The following is a 19,163-nucleotide window of genomic DNA, read 5'->3' on the forward strand; positions in this document are numbered from 1 at the left end:
TATTAACAGTGCAGATTTGCATTCGCCCACATTAGCCATCATTCTGTGCATTGAAATATTAGCAAAAGATAGTTTGAAACGATGGCGATTTATGGAAAATTTAAGTCTTATCCACTTTATCTTTAATGTAAGATTTTTCATATCTCTTTTGTGATACATTTCGTGATTCATATACTGCATTAACACATTAGTGCACACAGAGTTTACCATATGTTGTTGAGAACTGGAATGGGCCATAAGATTTGAGAAAGTGACAGTTGTTGGGGCCCTTGATAATGGCGGTTTCAGTGGGAGTGTTGGGTCAAAGTCTTGCCTAAAATACACTCAGATAAGAATAGAGGTGAGAAAGTGAAGACAAAAAAAGGCAAATCTCAGGAAATTCGTTCTCAAGGGTCAGGGTTAAATGGAGTAGTACCTGAAGGGATAATTATACCATGGGAATATGTCTTAAAGGGAGAAAATACAGCATTTTTAGATGCTGATGCAAATGACCCTGTGAAAATTAAAATTTGATTACATAAGATGTAAAGGGAGTAATTTCAGGAGCAAAATTCCAGAACAGATGAGAAAGGGGGGAGTCTGGTACACAGGGGGAGAGCTGGCCTTTGCCAGGACAAGGAGAATCCATTTGTTGTCACTGGAGAGACAACAGAGTGTATGGGTAGAGACCGAAGCCACTGGCAGAATTGGTGGGAAGAAGGTGATCAAGTTCTCCTCTGATTGCTTCTCTATGAAATCACAAGCAAGTCTGTCAGGGGAGCAGAATCTATGTGTACCAGTATCTGTAGTTCTTCACCCAGTGACCATAAGAAGCTTCAAGGCAAACGACGATCCACATCATGAAACTAGTAAAGTCTACGGTTTACCCTAAATGTCTTGAATAGCATCAAACACCACAAACCATCAACAACAGCCCATCGACTTCCAATTTCTTGTTATTAGGGAATTAGAGTAAGACCCTCGTTCTCCCTTTTGTGGACCACTCCACACTGATGTCCTTCATATCTGGCCCTGCACACCCTGCCCACTCTTGTGTCTCCCACCGCTCTTGTCCCACCCACTCTGGCTTTTCCGATGCCATGTCTTCCCCTCTGGACGTTCGTTGCCATTTTCAGAAAAATCCAGTCTTGCTCCAAGTCCCCATAGAGTAGATTCAGCCCTAACTCTGCTGCTGCATGAAACTGTGTTTGTTCCCCCAAACAAAATGAGATGCCTGTCCCAACCGATTTCTCTCTGTCTTTGCCCAAATCTTCAGCATCCCTGTCTTATCAATGAGTTTCCCACCAGGTGCCTACTTGCTCTGGCCAGGAGAGGGTTGGATAAGATTGGAAAAGCGAATGTTCCACCCTGCACAAGGTGAACACGAAGACGCTTCCTGCTTCCTGTCATGAAGTAGCCCTCGGACAGCAGCTCCACTGTTGACCACTTCCCTTCTTGGCTCCCAGGGTCTTGTCGGCATGGGTCAGGAGAAGCAGTTCAAAATGATAAGGGAGCACAGAGGGAGGGCTTCTTGAGAGTGCCTTAACCACTCTGAGCCAAGACATGGGGTTCATAACAAAGTCTTTTGCAAGCTTACAGCCTGCCCATCTGCTCCTTTTTCACTTATCGGACTAAATAAACCCTATTCTCATGCAAGCTCCCCACATGACTATTCTGTATGCTCCTCACATTCTGAGCAAACATGTGGAATCCTAATGGTTAAAGCACAGAAAGGGCCAGAGGACTCCAGGCTGGACCCTCATTTAGAACAGCTCTCTGGCAATGTTAGAGCCATTCATTGTGGCAGTAAAAAACCACCAACGACCAAGTTATGTAATCTGCCTGCTGTCACACATGATTCTTATTATCACCACCTGAACAACACAACCAGAATGTGAGCTACATTTCAGAAGTCCTTTCTGATTCAGGGAAATTTAGGGGAAGGGAACCTGGCAAAGCACATCCCCAGAGAAATTTACAAAGAAGAATATGCAGTTGCAAGTTGCATTTGGTGGGCTTCCTTTTTGCTGAAAGCGATTCTTGGCTTGGGGGAAGAGATGTGGCACAGGGAAGCATGACGTCACAATGGAAGGAGTGATGGGGCCTGTCCTCCCTCCACACTGGGTCTGCTGGCTTTCAGACCAAGTCCATCAGGTTTAGTTTTGCTTCCCTTTACCTACTGCCTCCCAACTTTGTTTCCAGAGAACTCTATTTAGACAGACCTAAAATCACTGACTACTCATGCCTTTTTTATTATGTGCCCTAGAGTCAATCGTTTTCAGGTGAGGAAGGAAGTCATAGCCAGCTATAAATACACATAAGCCCTCTTCTGGTTATTAGTCTTCTCCTTCACACTTAAGTGCTAGCTAGGGAAGAACTGTAATGGAATATCCCTCAGCCTGCAAGCCACAGGAATTGCTGGTGAAAAGTAGCATCAACTTAGAGAACCTTGAAAGGGGGGAAGGGGGCATGAGCTGACTCCCCAGCAGGAAAGGAGCTCTGACTTCTTCTTTTTTTTTTTTTTTTTTAAAGATTTTATTTATTTATTTGAGACAGAGAGAATGAGAGAGAGAGAGAGAGAGAACATGAGAGAGGGGAGGGTCAGAGGGAGAAGCAGACTCCCTGCCGAGCAGGGAGCCCGATGCGGGACTCGATCCAAGGACTCCAGGATCATGACCTGAGCCGAAGGCAGTCGCTGAACCAACTGAGCCACCCAGGCGCCCCAGGAGCTATGACTTCTGAGGAACTAAATATTGCAATTTTCCGTGAAGGAAATGAAGTTTTTCCATTATTCATGCAAACACTGTTAATGATTTCATTTCACATTCAAGCCAGGGAGGCCTAACATGGCTAAAAATGGAAGCTAATATCAAATGCCACAGGCAGTGGTTTCGTTGATACCTATAAAGAACAAAGCACTTCAAACAGAATAATAAAAATAGGACATCAAGGGCACCTGGGTGGCTCAGTTGGTTAAGCGACTGCCTTCGGCTCAGGTCATGATCCTGGAGTCCCGGGATCGAGTCCCGCATCGGGCTCCCTGCTCGGCAGGGAGTCTGCTTCTCCCTCTGACCCTCCCCCCTCTCATGCTCTCTCTCTATCTCATTCTCTCTCTCAAATAAATAAATAAAATCTTTAAAAAAAAAAAAAAAAGAAATGACTCTCAGTAAAAATTATAAAAAAAAAAATAGGACATCAATCATCTTACCACATTTATTCATCATAGGTGAGAAAAATCCAGGCAAACCAAATTTTGCAGGCTTCTGTTTCTTGGATAAAGTAATTCTACTTGATTAATTCTATGAAAATGCCACCTCAGTTTATGGATTTAGGCCAATCTGCAAGATTCATATTAACTCTATTGATCTTAAACTTCATCTGATCTTGCCAATATTTTACATTTAGTCACATACTAAAGAGATGTATGTTTTAGGGTAGGAGTAAAATTTAGAGGCTGGCAGCACTGAGCCTTCACCGCTATTCCCATTAACATTTTTCTAGCTATATTTTATTTTATTTTTTTATTTTTTTATTTTTTTAAAGATTTTATTTATTTATTTGACAGAGAGAGCACAAGTAGGCAGAGCAGCAGGCAGAGAGAGAGGGAGAAGCAGGCTCTCCTCTGAGCAGGGAGCCCGCTGCGGGGCTCGATCCCAGGACCCTGGGATCATGACCTGAGCCGAAGGCAGACGCCTAACCGACTGAGCCACCCAGGCGCCCCTCTAGCTATATTTTAGATAACATGAAGAATTTATTTGTTGTTTTATTAGGTGGTATACTTGATTCATTTGGTACTACCCAAGCCTGCCAGTAAATACTCACCTGCCCAATGTACTTCATCTGCCTGAGGACAAGCACAGATCTAGAAATCTTCATTTAGAGTCCCAGGATTCAAAATCTAACCCATGGTCCCTGGGCAAAGAGAAATTCAGAATCAAATGTTGCATGACAATAGGAAGAAGGGCAGAAATGCAAAAGACCAAAGTGATGCAGAGGAATATAAAGGAATACTTGTTCTGAGCCCAGAGAGGAGGTGAGCACGGTGAGCTGGAGTTGTTGGCAGAACTCCAAGTTGAAGAACAGTTGATTTGAGCCGTGACAGAGAGGCTTGGAGAGGCGGGGAGGAAGATTTGGAGGATGACTGCCGTTAGGTAGGGCAAAGAGATTTAGCAAAGTCAGAAGCGTAGAAAATGCACAGCAACTTCAGACAGCGGTTTATCAGAGGCAAGCTCCATGGAGGAGAACTGTGGAGATGGAGTCTGGTACTAGAAGCCTTGAACACCAGACAAAGGAATTCAACATTTATCTTTCAGATAATAGGGAAAGCTTAGAGATTGTAGGGTCAACTGATGACATAATGGAGCATCAATTTAGGAAGGCTAGACTTCCGTTGGGGTATGCCGTAGAGAGCAAGAAGCCATAGTTTGGAAGCTGTTGCATGAGGGGAAGTGACTGGTGACAATGTCTGCAGTGAAATGGTGTGGGAAAGAATAAACAGGTGGAGGAAGATCGTAAGACTTGAGGACAGGGTACATGGAGTGAGTCTGAAAAGGCAAACATAACGAAGTTCTAACCTGAGGGGCTTAGAAAATGTTAAGCATATAGATATTAGGGAAACAGAGTTGAGAAACGTCTTGGAAAGAATGTGCATGCCAACTCAATCATGCTGAGGTCGGGAAGAGAGTAGAACAACTAACTGCAAATGGTTAGGAGGAAGGTTGAGACGTGGACAAGAGCCGGGAATGGGAGTCTGGCTGGAAAGGGGTTTGCAAGTGGCCCGCGTGGTGTCGAGCACTCAGAGAGAGATGACGCAGAGAAAATGAGGGAGTGGAGTCTGAATTGTAGGGCTGCAAGATGAACGCAGTTATCAACCGCAGGAAGGAACAAACAGAAAGCTGGATTCTAAAAGCAGCCAAAAAGTTCTGAAGGACAAACTTCTGTTCAAATCCCAACGGTTTTGGAGTTTGGGGTTAATCTAAATTGTAGGTGTAAAATTGAAATTAATCATTTTCATTAATTTTATAAAATAACGCAAAGAATTAGTGAAAATATATGGGAAAATAGGCTATTTCTAAGAATTTTTACATTATTAATTCAAAAATAATTTAAAACACTTAGAAATCATTGTTATGCTATTATCAGAACTTTGGTTAATCTGGACTCTAGGTCTGGCTCCTTAACCAGCTACATAAAAGTCTGTTGAATTGATGGATGGATGGTAGAAGGATGGATTTTGGATATCAGGGTAGTGTTAGTTCTTGTGGTATACTCGTAACACAGTCAATTTACACAGACTGTAAATAATTGCTTATATCCAAAAGAAATTTATTTTCAATGAAAGAGGAAAATTTGACAAGCCCGAGATAATATGTCCCATGAGGATGCTTCCACCTAAACCTTCGGAAATAGGTTCAACCCCATGATAGTGGGAGAGTTGCCATCTAAACCAGGAGGCGGAAAACTAGGGTCCCGGGCTCATTTCTGTTCTATGAAATAGCTGTGGTACTTACTGCATGAATTGGGCTATCAGTGGCTTCAGCCATGAGTCATGGGAATTATGCCTTCCTTTGCCAGAGGCAAAATATCCCTTAGAATCATTTTGTTGCCTAAGGCCTCTGATACAGATAAGAAGAAGTGACAGTTCTTCCAGTTCAAACATGGTGGGAAGAACCCACGCAACAAGCCATGGTTCCTCCTGAGTTCCTGCCACGGGAGAATAAAAGGATAAAAAACTCATGAAACCACAAAGACAAAGCAAGGAGAAGGAGAGACAATGGTGAATGAAAATCAAGTTTTGGGAGCTAGAGAGCAGATATACCTGTGAGTGGTAACTCATTTAGCAGAATAGGAAAAGTATAAATTAAGGGCCTATGGTGGGGGATCCCAGGAGGAACACGGTATCATGTCATGAATCAGGAAGGTCCAGGAACACAGCTGCCATCCTATGGAGGAACGCCCCTATCAGCGTGAGAGAAGCAGAGCCCCCATCTCTACCCCAGCCAAATGTTGGCGTTTATTTTTTGGAGAGGCTGAGCCACAGAGATTCTACTCTTAGGGCACCTGGCTCAGCCAAAGACAGGTTGCCTTCCTGAAGATGGAGCGAAAGTCTAGAATAGCACTCTCCAAATGAACTCTCTGAAATGATGAGAATGTTCTATACTTAAGCTGCCCAGTGACTCAGGAGCCAGTCTGGCTCTTGAATGCTTGAAATGTGGCTAGTGCAAGCGAAGTGAAATTTTCATGGTAACTCATTTTAATCCATTTAAATTGAAATAGCTCCGGGGCGCCTGGGTGGCTCCGTCGTTAAGCGTGTCTGCCTTCGGCTCAGGTCATGATCCCAGGGTCCTGGGATCGAGCCCCACATCGGGCTCCCTGTTCCGCGGGGAAGCCTGCTTCTCCCCTCCTTCTCCCCCTGCTTGTGTTCCCTCTCTCGCTATGTCTCTCTCTGTCAAATAAATAAATACAATCTTTAAAAAAAAAAAAGTTTTAAATTGAAATAGCTCCATGTTGTCCAGTGCAGACCAACAGAGGTCTAGAAACTGCATGTGGTTGTCGCTGTGCCCTGGTCCCCACCCAGAATCTAGGGTAACAGCAGCCAGATTAGGGCACAGGCGAGAGTGGATGGCAGATTTCTCCTGGGAAAACTGAGCCACCAGAGAAGAAAGACCTAGACACAAATGCATTTGTGGGTTCTCCAGGAGAACAATGTGGTCTCCATTAAAACACCTGCAAGACAGCCCCCTTCAGGGAGGAGCTCATTTGCATGGTACGTTGAATCAGGTTTTTATCAACTCCCTTTCAAATAAAAATGGGCAACATAGCACTGTGAGTCATTTGAAGAAGACCTCCAACATGCATCTATGAAAGGATAGGAAGCTGTGACGGCTATCAGCGAGCAGCCACCACAAAGCCCCGGGGAAATGAAACCCGAGGGAGAGAACAATTCAATCTGGGAGAGAGAAGGGAAAGAAGGTGGGGAAATCTGATGAAGGCTGAGGTCAATGGTAAGAACAGACAGTGCACGGCAAGAAGCCAACTCCAGGCAGTCAAGGAGACTCTGAGCTGTTAAGTTTCCTTGAAATTCATGGGTATCTCATGGGCCACTTAGCCTCTCTTAGCTATACAATTGCTCAGGCATAGTGGGGGAGACCAGTAGATTCATGGCAAATTCTTCCCCACCATGGGGCTGAGAAACAGTAACTGACATCTGGATTTTTTCTTTTTTAAGTAGGCTCCATGCCCAATGTGGAGTCCAATGCAGGGCTTGAACTCAAGACCCTGAGATCAAGACCTGAGCTGAGATCAAGAGTTGGACATTTAACTGACTAAGCCACCCAGGAGCCCCTGACATCTGGATTTTACTTAGAATGTAGAATAATTCAGCCTGGGAGCCCAAGCCCTGCAGATCCCCTGGGAGTGGCTCCCTGCCAACTCCTCCCACCACCCCCAGTGTACAGTGATGGAGGGCAGTTCCTATGGCCTGACAGCCTCCCTGTTCCATGATGGTCCTGAGTGGCTTGGGTTTCACAAGCAGCCTCATGAAGTAGGCACATGACAATGAAAAACTTCCAATTTAGAGCAGGTTCGAATAAACATTTATTTAGAACAAGGAGATAATGAGCAATTATTTTCATTTCTAGAACATCACAGATGTTGTTCATTAAGGTATGTCAATCAGAAAAATTTCTTTCATGTATGTGAGTTCATTGTCAAGAATTCCCAGGGATTCATTCGAACAAAATTGAAGGGCTTCTTCATAACCCAATTCTAAAATTTAAGGAAGCCATTGAGGGGGAAATGCAGAAGCTGGGGTGTCAACCCCACACTGAGACATTTCAGGTGAATACTGGCTTAATACACATAGCCTTTTCATCTGCATCCCTTATGATCAACAGAGTGTTTTTATAATTGATTTTTGTTTAGGGGTTGTTGTTTGTAAAATGTGAATCAAGTCAAGTCAAACAACCTCTATGTTGTAAGAACCAAAAAGCATGACATAACTTGCATCCTGGAATTCAGGCTCATAGCCAGCATTCCCTACATTGTCAATATAGCTAAACATTTACAGAAGCAGCAGATCTGAGTTCAAATCCCAGCCCTACTATTTGCTTGCTCTATGACCATGGGAAAACCGCCTAACCTGTCCATCCGAGCTTTGGTTTCCTCATCTGATACATGTGGTATTGGGCTGTAAAGTGAGAAGTATCATAAGAATGAAAATTCTAGTTATTAAAGAGAAACCAGGGTCCAGAAAAAAATCCGGTGTTTACCCTAGCCATGTCTATGTATGAATATTGATCAATATTTAGTCATCCGGAGAAACGTCTATCAGAGCCACTTGTTTAATTTCACATGTTGTATTTAGCACAATACAGTTCCTATGGTCTCCAAAAGACATTCATCAGTATTTGCATTTTGTTCCTCTTTATTGAAGTTTCACAGAAAACTACTGCTGGCATTTTCTATAAAATTAGCAAAAAGTCACTTTCCAAAGCTATTTAAATAAATAGCACAGGGTTCCACGGTGGCTCAGTCAGTTAAGTGTCTGACTCTTGATTTTGGCTCATGTCATGGTCTCAGTGTTGTGGGATCGTGTCCCCATCAGGCTCCACACTGGGTGTGGAGTGTGCTTGTGATTCTCTCTCTCCCTCTGCCCCTCCCCTCCAAATAAATAAATAGCACATACTTTTCTCAACACACACACATGCATGTATACTCACCCACATTCACAATTCACAAGACATCACTTCTGTGACCGATTTTGCCTGTTGGTTGCAAGTTCAGGGATTTGTGGAACTAAAAACACTATTTTTCATTTCCCCTGCTGGTAGTCTTGGAAGACCTTGATCATGCACTGCCAAATTTTGGGAGTGACCACTGCTGCAAAGACTATGTTTGTCACTTAATTCAACACCCTGTACAATATTCTTGACTGTCATTATGCGAGGACCCACGTGCGGTCAGCGACAGTATGGGGACAAAGACGTAAGTTAAAGCAATGCGAGCCGAAGAGCAGGGGTCTGAATTCAGAATCGGGAGCTTAATGACAGAGGTGGCTCCATGTTGGGCAAGGAGTCTGCTGGAGACTTTCTTTCCCTCTCCCTCTGCCCCTCCCCCACTCTCTTTCTCTCTCTCTCTCAAATAAATAAATCAATCTTAAAAAAAAAAGATGGGCAACACGTGAGCTGCAGGTGCTGGTGGAGCTTAAAAGAGGAGGAAACTCAGAACTGCTGCACAGCCCACACGTGAGTTAGCCGGGGTGCAAGTCTGCCTCTTCACCTTCCCTCTCCCTCGCCTCTCCCCAGGATGGCCCCCAGTGGTCGTCCCAGCTCATTCTGTTATGTCCCTGCTTTGAGTTCAGTGTTTTAGACACTCTAGATGAAGATGAATTTTAAGACCAGCACAAAGATCTCTATCAGCTGAGAATACCTAAACATGTTTTTTTTTTTTTCTTTTGGAACATAGGTCACTGCAAGAAATAAAATACAGAAAGATGTGAAAATTAATCTATTAACAAAATAATTAGGTCTTAATTTATAGCAAGGGTTTAAGCAGCACTCCCTTTGCGTCCGCCCCAAAGCAGCAGAAAGTTCAGGATGGTGTTGGACTCCGTCTGCCTGGCCAACATGCGCAGGGTGTCTGCACCCACAGCAAGGAGCCAATAGCCCGACAGAGCTGTAAGATAGGTCAGGATATAGATTTTTCAGCATTTTGCCAGCTATGTGGCCCAGGCAAGTCACCTCTCCATGTAAAGGCTCAGCCTCCTCATCTGTGAAATAGAGGTGATAGCATTTAACATTTACCTTGCAGGGTTGTTGTGAGAGCAGAGGAGAAGGACAAGTGTTGGAGGAGGTCATCGAGAGAACGTGACCGCTGGTCCTGGGCACCTGGCGGCTCCTCGCCCTCTCCTCTGCCCTTGGAATGTACATTCTGCCCACTCTTCCCATTCCAGTAGCCATTTCAAGGACGTACCCTTGAGAAGCAATGGGTTGTTGGGATCATCTGGCCTGAACATGTGGCTGAACTCTGTTAAGGGTCTATATACACTTCCGGGATTCTGGCAGGTGGCTGTGCAGACCTATTTGTCTTGCTGTTCAAGACAAGCTTCTATTAAGTTCCCTTGCTTATGAAACCTGATGCCTACCAATTGGAATGGCCCCCTCTTTCCTCAGTCTCTCCTTGAGAACCATGTATAGGGGCTGGTTTGCGAGCCAACGCAAGATGGTAAGAGGTGAGAGGAGGGAGGAAGGAGGTAGATGAGGTAGGTTTGGGCTTTGACGTCAGGGGGCATGACGTTCCACTCCCAACTCTGCCGCTGACTTCCTTTACCTCTGAGCTTTGTCAAGCTTCAATATCCTCTGGTGTAAAACGATAATGCTGGTCATCATGGACACGTGGTAGGCTTGTGGACAGCTGTATCATGTTTAAGAGTTTATCATACAGTAAGAAATTCAATAACTGCTGGCTATAAAAAAAAGAAACCTATAGAATAAGGAAGTTTTCTAAGGAAAATGTTTTGAAAGGTAAAGTCTTGCTCCTTTGCTTCCCCTTCTACAGAGTGGATGGTGAAGAGACTAGTGGATATGCAGCTCTCCCCCAATCAATACAAATTTTGCTAAGCAAAATATAATTTTGCCAGGGACAAAATGTGTTGCTAGTAGAATTAGGGTTGGTGTTTATAGGAACAATCAGTATGATATCCATGCTTTCAGCCTTTAACCCCTTGGGCCATTTCTATAATGGTCCTGTTCATATTAACAGATTTAGATTTGCATTTCTATATCAGACCTTACAGAACATTTCAATAGTATCCACATTGCCAATTTGAAAAATTCATAATCTAAAGGCGTATTTACTATTTTTCCACAGCTAATAATTAAGCAATTGTAATGATCCAATACAAACATTAAATTATTAAAATACTGATATAAGAAGCTTTCTCATTACGGGCTTTGACAAAAAATTATTTGTTTGAGGTATAGAATTAATGTTTATTTAAAACCATCTTGTTCTATGGGGTGCCTGGGTGGCTCAGTCAGTTAAGCGACTGCCTTCGGCTCAGGTCATGATCCTGGAGTCCCGGGATCGAGTCCCGCATCGGGCTCCCTGCTCGGCAGGGAGTCTGCTTCTCCCTCTGACCCTCCTCCCTCTCATGCTCTCTGTCTCTCATTCTCTCTCTCACACACACACAAAAAACTAAAACCATCTTGTTCTATAAAGCTCTCATTTCCTATTTGATTATTAAGAGAGACAACCCAAAGATCAGTATGGCCAGGAGGGGCTTTCACAACTCTTCATGAGCAGATGTTCCCTTACAAGTGTCTGATCCTCCAAAGCCTTAACACTGGGCATGCACAGCAGTCCTGCACATCAAATGGAAATGGTACATACAAGACCAGGCCCTGAAGACACGGGTAAGTTACGTGGAGGAGGGGCCCAAATGCCCATCGTTCCCTTCCTGCTACTCTGCCTTCTCTTTCACTACCTTTTCCTCGAAGGTGAGGACCAGAGAGAAGTGAGCTTCCCAAGACCACAGTTCTGGGTCTAGTTTCCGGATTTCCAGCCCAGTGCTCCTTCACTGTTCGATTCCATCTGGAATCCTGTGAGCAAAATAATGTGGAATGAGTTGGACTTGAACTATGGTAAGATCACTGGAAGCATTCATGAATACAGCACTTTACTCAATTCTGCTACAGCAGAAGGCTGAATTCTCTTGGATTTTATATTTTAATGTTTGGCAGTGTTTTGAGTTATGAATGTCTTTCAAATATGCACTTGTATATAATAAATACTCAAAATAAATTTTCTCGTGTTGCTTCTTGCGCTTTTGGAATAAATATCTGTCAGCAACTTGATTCTACAGAGGTTATTGTGGGATAACAGAAATACATGTTAATTATCCCAACACTGCTCCTTGTCATCAGACACTGATAGCGAGATTGATGCCATCGACAACAGCAGAGAAACGAATGTCTGTGGTTAAATGTTGGTATGTTGTGCGCCCACCGTCTTTGTCAATTACATGCTCCTAGAGCCAACTAAAGATTCACTTACAACCCATTCTTCTAGGCATTGATTTTATTTTAGCCATTCTAGTGTAGAAATATTCAGTCTCAAGGTGAAGAAAGAAACATCTGGTTGTGTTTATTTTCTGGGAACACATCAGAATATATTCTTCAGAAAAATAGATTGTTGTGCATAAGCATATTTGCAAAGACATAGTTATGTATAGGCTCTTCTTAAAAAAAATTTTAGAAGATTCTTATTTATTTATTTGAGAGATAGAGAGAGCACAGAGGGAGAGGGAGAGGGACAAGCAGAGTCCCCACTGAGCAGAGAGCCCGACATAGGGCTCGACCCCAGGACCCCGAGGTCATGACCTGAGCCAAAGGCAGCTGCTTAACCAACTGAACCACCCAGATGCCCCAGTATGTATAGACTCTTTAAACAAAGGATCTAAAGTGATCATGGTGTACCACCCCCTTGAGTTCAAATGCTATAGTCTATCTGCTTGAACAGTCAACATTTGAGAAATATATAAGGAGATGCTAAAATAATGCTGTCTCAGCTGGTTCAGACTGCTATAACAAAAGCAATATAAACTGGGTGGCCTATAAACAACAAATACTTATTTCTCTGGAGGCCAGGAAGACTAAGACACTGGTCGATTTTGTGTCTGGTGAGAGTCTGCTTCCTGGTTTATAGACGGTATCATGTTGCTCTGTCCTCACATGGAGGAAGGAAATAGGGAGCTCTCTGGAGCCTCTTTGTAAGAACTGGAGTCCTATTCGTGGGGGCTCTGCCCTTATGACTTAGTCACCTTCCAAAAGTAGGTGGTACCGTGAAGGTTAGGATTTCAACATATAAATTCAGGGCTTATGTGGAGCATAAATATTCAGTCTATTGTGAATACTTTTGGTTAATAATGAGTAAGCAAAGGACATTTATACCATACAAAAGAAGATGACCTCTTTTATATTAATGCTAAATTCAGTCTTACCACAAATAACATGATATATTGAGTCAATAATCAGCATGATGGCATTAACATCATTTTTTTAAACCACTTTATTGAGGTCTGATTGACATTAAAAAGCTGTACATATTAAATGTATACAACTTGTTAAGTTTGAAGATAAATATATCATCACCACAATCAATCCCATCAACCTATCCATCACCTCCAAAAGTTATCTCTTGATTGATTGGTTGATTTATAAAAACATTTAACCCAAAATATGAAAAGGTGATCAATGTAACTAATCATCAAGGAAAAGGAAATTAAAACCACAGTAAGATATCACTTCATGTCTGTTAGGATGGCTATTATTAAAAAGAAAGGTGCGCTTGGCTGGGTTGGTTGGAAGAGCGTGCAAATCTTCATCTTGGGGTTGTAGGTTTGAGCCCCACTTTGGGCGTAGAGATTGCATGAAAATAAAATCTTTAAAAAATAGGGTGCCTGGGTGGCTCAGATGGTTAGGCGTCTGCCTTTGGCTCCAGTCATGATCTCGGAGTCCTGGGATCAAGTCTCGAATGGGGCTCCCTGCTCAGCAGGGAGCCTGCTTCTCCCTCTGTCTCTGCCTCTCTCTCTCTCTCTGTCTCTCATGAATAAATAAATAAAACCCTTAAAAAAAATTTAAAAAAAATTAAAAAAACAGGGTGCATAGATGGCTCAGTTGTTTAAGTATTTGCCTTCGGCTCAGGTCACGATCTTAGGGTCCTGGGATAGAGTTCCACCTTGGGGGGGCGGTCTTTGCTCAGCAGGGAGTCAGCTTCTCCCTCTCCCTCTGCCTGCCACTCTCCCTGCTTGTGTTCTCTTTCTCTGTCAAATAAATAAAATCTTTAAGAAAAAAAGAATTTAAAAAATTTTAAAAAGACAAGTGCTGGCAAGGACATGGAGTAAAGAGAACTTTTACTGCACTGTTGGTAAGATTATAGATTGGTATAAACACCATGGAAAACAGTAAAAAGGGTCCTCAGAAAAATCATAAATAGAACCACCATATGATAGAGCAGTTCCTCTGCTAGGTATATATCCTAATGAGTTGGAATCAGAATCTCTCTCTCATTCTTTTTTTTTTTTTTTGGAGAGAGAGAGAGAGTGAGCATGTGAGAGAGGTGGGGAGGGGCAGAGGGAGAGGGAGAGAATCTTAAGCAGGCTCCAGGCCCAGCACAGAGCACAATGCGGGGCTTGATCTCAAGACCCTGAGAACATAACCTGAGCCGAAATCAAGAGTCGGATACTCAACTGACTGAGCCACCCAGGCGCCCCTGGAATCAGAATCTTGAAGGTATGTTTGCTGTCCCATATTCATTGCAGCATTATTCACAATAGCAAAGACATGGAAGCAAGCTAATTGCCCGTCGATGGATGAATAGATAAAATATGATGTATACATGCAATGGAATATTATTCAGCCTTATAATAAAAAAGAAATGCTGTCATTTGTGACAAAATGGATAAACCTGGAGGTCATTACGCTGAGTGAGGTAAGCCAGACTCAAAAGGACAAATACCGCATGATCTCACTTAGATGGGGAATCTAGAATAGTCAAAGTCACAGAAGCAGAGAGTAGACTGGTGGTTACCAGGTGCTGGGGGAAGGGGAGAAGTGTGGGGTATGGGTCACAGGGCACATAGTTTTAGTTCTGCAAAATGAGTAAGTCCCAGAGATCCACTGTACAGCACAGGGCCTACATTAACAGTGCCAGATCGTGTGCATAAAATCTTGTTAAGAGAGTAAACACTGCTTGTAGCTAAAGGTTACAAGAATGACACAAACAAAAGTCTATTTCAATCTATTTATGTCTGTAGTGATTTGGATTCATACTCTCAAAGGAAAACTGCCTTTAAAATTTATGACCCACTATCAGTGATAAATTAGTACAGTGAAAAAAAATCTCATGACAACAAAAATAACAAAATACCCAGGGACCAGTTTAGTAAGATGTGTTATGAACAAGATATGTTACCTTTATGAAGAAAACCAGGAAAACATTCTTATAGGAAAATAAAAATGACTTGAAAATACAAAATCTGTTGATAGAAAGACTGACCACAGTTATTTATAAATTTCTCAAAATTAAATTAAAATCCCAACAGTATATTTTCATAATCTCATGAAATGGACTCGAAGTCCTTTTGGAAAAATAAACAAAGGTAGATAATCAAGAAGATACTGTAAGATTAATGAAGGAAACTTTCCCTACTAATATTAATACTGAATATCAAACTATAATAACCAAAGCAGACAGAACCAGTAAAATATTAAGACAAGTTCTTTAAGAATGATGAATACCTGGGTAATTTGGATTTACATTTTTACAGTCTTTGTGATTTCTAGGGTGGCCATGAAGTTCTTCCCCAATTGGACACAACACAACATTCCTGAGAAGCAAGAGTTAGGTCAGCTTCACTCCCCTCCCTCATTTGTATGTTTCAGAGGTGTAGGTTCACGATGTAATTTACTTCCACAGCACATCACTTTTCTGTTTCTGGTTTCATCCATCACCTTATAAACATCTTTCTATCACAAAAAGAAATCGTCCCTTGACCCTCACCCCCACCTCCAGTCTCCCTTCTCCTCCTCCACAGCACCTGCTATTTGAAAGGAAGTTTATGGTCATTGCCCCCCAACACCCCACGAGTCTTCCTTGCCCACCACTTGGCTACATAACACTTACAGTACATGTGGAGGTCACTCCTGAACCCATGTTACAAATCCAGTGGTCACATCTCGGTCTTCATTTCACTGCACCTGCTCAAGGCATTGTCCCAGTGGGGCAGTTCACCTTTCTTGAACCATTTTCCCTCCTGGATTCTGTGACCTATTTAGGCTCTATTTTATCACTCATTGTATTATATAACTCATTATATAATAACTATCTCATTTCTTAGTGCTTCCCCCATGTTGCTATGAGCTTGAGAGCAGACCATGAATTATTGACTCATCAGCTTTACTTTTAAATGTGAAGCTATTATAAATAATTAGCATTTCTGAAAGGTCTGTCCCAGATTTATCGTGGCATTAGAGGACACAGGAAGATTATGTAACATGACACTGGTCACCATGATCCACATGGTAAGTGGGAGACGCATTCATATGAATGAAATGTTTGGCAAATACCATACCATGGTGTGTAATGGACATTTAAGTTGAGTCGGGTATTAGGGTTATGTTTATATATATTTACAAATCTTTCTCAACTTATGACAGGGTTATATCCCAATAAACCCATTATAAGTTGAAAATATCATAAGTCAAAAATGCACCTAACGTACCAAGCATCATAACTTAGGCCAGCCTAATTTAAATCTGCTCAAAACACTTACCTTTTCCTACAATGGGGCAGAATCATCCAACACAAAACCTATTTTATATCAAGTGTTGATCATCTCATGCAATTTATCAAATACTGTACCAAAAGTGAAAACCAGATGGTTGTGTGGGTACAGAAAGGTTGTCAGTGTCTCATGATCACGTGGCTGACAGAGCTGGGGCTCCCTACCACTGCCCTGCATCATGAGAGAGGATCACACCTCATATCACCAGCTCAGGAAAAGATCAAAATTCAAAAATTCAAAAAAAAACAAAAAAATTTTGTTTTCTACTTGATGTATATCATCTTTGCACCATCGTAAAGTTGAAAAATCATAATTCAAACCATAGTTAGTTGAGGACTGTCTATATGTGTATTTATACACACACATATATTGTGTACATATATTTATACAATACACATCTACATGTATGTATATATATACATACACCATATATGTATATACATATATACACATACATCTTTGTGTGTATATAAAATAAATTTATTATAGGAATTGGCTCACTCAGCTGTGGTAGCCAAGAATTCCCCCAATCTTCAGTCTGCAAGCTGGAGAAGCAGGAAAGCCAGTGATGTTACCAATCTAAGTTCAAAGGCCTGAGAACCAGGGAAGATTATGGTGTACCTCCCAGTCTGAAACCAAAGGCCTAGGAACTGGACAGCCACTGGGGTGAGCTCTGATGTCTGAGGGCTGGGGAATATGGACGTCCCAGCTCTAGCAGAGAGAGAAAGAATTTACCCTTCTTCCTCTGTCATTTTGTCCCATCAGGCCCTCAAAAGATTGGATGATGCCTGCCCACATAGGTGAGAGCAGATTGTCTTTACTCATTGTGCTAAATACTAATTTCTTCCAGAAACAGCCTCACAGACACAACCAGAAATAACGTTTCACCAGGTCCCTGGGCCTCCTTTAACCACTCAAGTTGACATAAAATTAAGCATCTTAGGTGGCAAAGAATATAAATTACTTATCTATTTTTTTAAATAAAGAGTTTTTTCAAGTCATAGAGAATGTGGTTGGAAGGGGCCATATGTGTCACCTAGTGTTACTTGATTTTATCTGCTCACTCTAACAACTTTGAGTGCAACAGGTAGAATTCATGACACATTTCACCAACAGCATTCCTTTGATGTTTTGTCTGAATAGATGTTTTTAGTCATACAGTGATTTTCTTACTATCTGATTCTGTCTAGATGCTATCCAAACTAGCCTTGACTAAGCCAATAACTTTGTAGAAATTGCAATTAAATACATTATCTCAGTTTATATTAGTTGTGGTTTAGTGCTCTGGTGAGATTGGATATAAATCCTGAATCTTTGAAGAGCTGGGAAAAGCGCTCTACTTTCAGCAGTAGGACAAACTCCAGGAGAGAGTTTGGGGTTGTTTGCACATAGAAACATAGACACACATTCGAGACTATCTTCTTCTGACTATTCACTTCTAGTGAATGATTAGCAAAGAGAAGGGGAGTATCCATGGTCTTGCACCTCAGTGTAGACATCTTGAAGTTAGAAACAACCAACCAACATTTACTTGGGGAATAAGAATCCACATGATGTCCAAATAACCAATCCAAAATCTAGACATCTGATTGTTTGGTATCAGTAAGCACAATTTATTAGTTCTTTCTGTTTTTAATGTTTATTTATTTTGTTTTAGAGAGACAGAGAGAGCAGGGGGAGGAGCAGAGGGAGAGGGAGAGAGAGAATCTCAAGCAGATTCTGCACTAAGAATGGAGCCTGACGTGGGGCTCAATCTTACAACCCTGAGAACATGACCTGAACTGAATCCAAGAGTTGGATACCACTGACTGAGCCACCCAGATGCCCTTTATTAGTTCTTTAATGGGAAAAGCAATATCTGGGCTAATGAAAAAGAAATAAAAATCAAATAAAAATTTGATGTCTATCCTTCTCTCGACTACGTCATGCTCTGAAGAGGATTGAGACCATTGCAAATATGTTTCAGACCATTTTTCAGTGTGGTGGTTGTATGATTCACAGGTAAGATAACTGGAAAGAGTCACCTGGTTTGTCATCTTATTGGAATAATTCTCAGAAGCAGCACTAAGAAGCCTCTTTACTAGAGCAAGGACTGCAGACCCCAGAAAAGCTATGTATGGCAAGGCCCATCTTGGCCAGCTCACCTCACACCCACTGAGCAACTCAAGCCTCACAGAACATGAACAGATATGTAATCATAGGGTTAGTACAACAGTCCATGGGCAAGAAGCCAAGTGAGTCAAAGAAATAGCTCCGCCATTTGTAGTAATATTAGTGCCCTTCTATTTGCTCCAGTGGAAATCTTGGTGGATGTTTGACAAGGAAAAGCCTATCTGTTAAACAGCACCTGCATCATGTGGCTTTGGCCGCTGGGTCGCAGTAAGTGTGGAGACACTCATTAGAGTGGCAGTGTAGCCTGGGCCCGGCATAGCTGGGAAGACCCACCTGATGTCCTGTGGGGGATTAGTCACCCCATCCGAGTTGAGCTGTCAGCAGGAAAGCAAGACCATTAGGCACAATAGTTTGTTGGCAAGTGTGTTAAACATGAATCAATGAATAAATTAACTCCATAAATCACTTCACTGAGCAGAACTCAGAGCCTGTGCCCAGTGTTTGATAAAACATTAAATGACAGGCACGACAGCACAACCATTTTTTCTAGAACCCTTCACACATTTAATTAATCCAACTCCTGGCCAGAAGAAAAGATTTGCCATCTTTTTAAACTAAGTGGCTCCTGGGCTCCCCTCCTCCCATGGACATACCAAAGATACAGCTACACAAAGAGCAGTTTCCTCTGAAAGATATCAGAAACTAGCTGAAGGACCCTTATCCATCA

Source organism: Mirounga angustirostris, unplaced genomic scaffold, assembly GCF_029215605.1.
Source record: "Mirounga angustirostris isolate CCGP_5_RB_7025 unplaced genomic scaffold, mMirAng1.0.hap1 SCAF_7, whole genome shotgun sequence".
Classification (NCBI taxonomy): domain Eukaryota; kingdom Metazoa; phylum Chordata; class Mammalia; order Carnivora; family Phocidae; genus Mirounga; species Mirounga angustirostris.